The following is a 1,049-nucleotide window of genomic DNA, read 5'->3' as shown; positions in this document are numbered from 1 at the left end:
AGAAAAAAAAAAAAAATGAAAAATGAGAAAAGAAAAAAGAAAAAGAAAAGAGGAGTTTAAGGTAGAGAGAAATATGATCAGTTACAAAGATACATTCATAAGACAGACTGAGCAGCAAATTAAGAAGTTGTTTTACATATGAGAGAGCACAATTATCGTATTTATTCACTCATGCAGTTCACAGTACGAATAAAAAACCTCTCGTTGAAGGAAGAAATACGTAAGATGTGTGAGAGAGAGCAAGAGGTCTATCACACTGATGGAAAGTTCAAAGGTCAAATTGGGAAGACAGAAATAATGGTGATCCAAGTTTGCAGCCGATTTTATTATTTGAAAACTTTATGTGCGGGCTGGCACAAAACCCTTAAACGTGTGATTTTTACATGAACTTGTATCCTTCACTAGGAGCTACTTTATTTTCAAGTTATATACGAATAGGGTTGTAATCAAGTACCTTAAAACAATGAATGAAATCAAGAGTTTTTAGTCAAGGCTCTCAAACGTGTGGATCTCTCAAAGAAGCTGTATCTATACATTAGGTGGATTTTTAAGTGTTCTTTTTTGTTCTTGTTAGAAGTGTCTCGTGAGAGGGGAGGAGCCCTGCGCAAGTCACAGACTCCTCCCTTGGGGTTTTCCTAATCCCATTAGGACTGTCCTAGTCCTATTAGGACCAAGTTCAATTAGGAGTTTGCAGCTAGTATTAGTTTCCTATTGTGTTTTGGTCTGTCTATTTCTAGTAGGACTTGTACTAGACTTGTAATGGCTGATCTATTTAATGAATGAAGGTGGGTGGCCCCATTCTAATTGATTGGGACTCTCTTGCTCAAATCGCAGGACTCTCTTTTCCTCTCCTCTTTATAGTCCTTTTGCTTTCTATTCCCCCCCCCACCCAAAAAAAAAAAACCCCACTGCCAGCCCATTTTTGGCTATACTCCATGATGCAGCTATGGCTGCCCTTTCTTGGTTGGACCAGCATGACAGGCTTTGGAAGCCAAGAGCCAAGAAGAACCGGTCCAGCCCAGGGTTTTGGTCCAACAAGGGTTGGAAAT

At 39.4% G+C, this 1,049-nt stretch overlaps 1 protein-coding gene across 1 annotated transcript in view; it reads right to left on the bottom strand.

Moving 5' to 3' along the window:
* The window catches only part of LOC122091643 (ubiquitin-conjugating enzyme E2 7-like), a 16,308-nt gene that overhangs the window by 9,004 nt on the left and 6,255 nt on the right, over nucleotides 1-1,049 (bottom strand). The window lies entirely within an intron of this gene.

Source organism: Macadamia integrifolia, chromosome 10 (assembly GCF_013358625.1).
Source record: "Macadamia integrifolia cultivar HAES 741 chromosome 10, SCU_Mint_v3, whole genome shotgun sequence".
NCBI classification, from domain to species: domain Eukaryota; kingdom Viridiplantae; phylum Streptophyta; class Magnoliopsida; order Proteales; family Proteaceae; genus Macadamia; species Macadamia integrifolia.
This window is presented reverse-complemented; position numbering and strand designations above follow the sequence as displayed.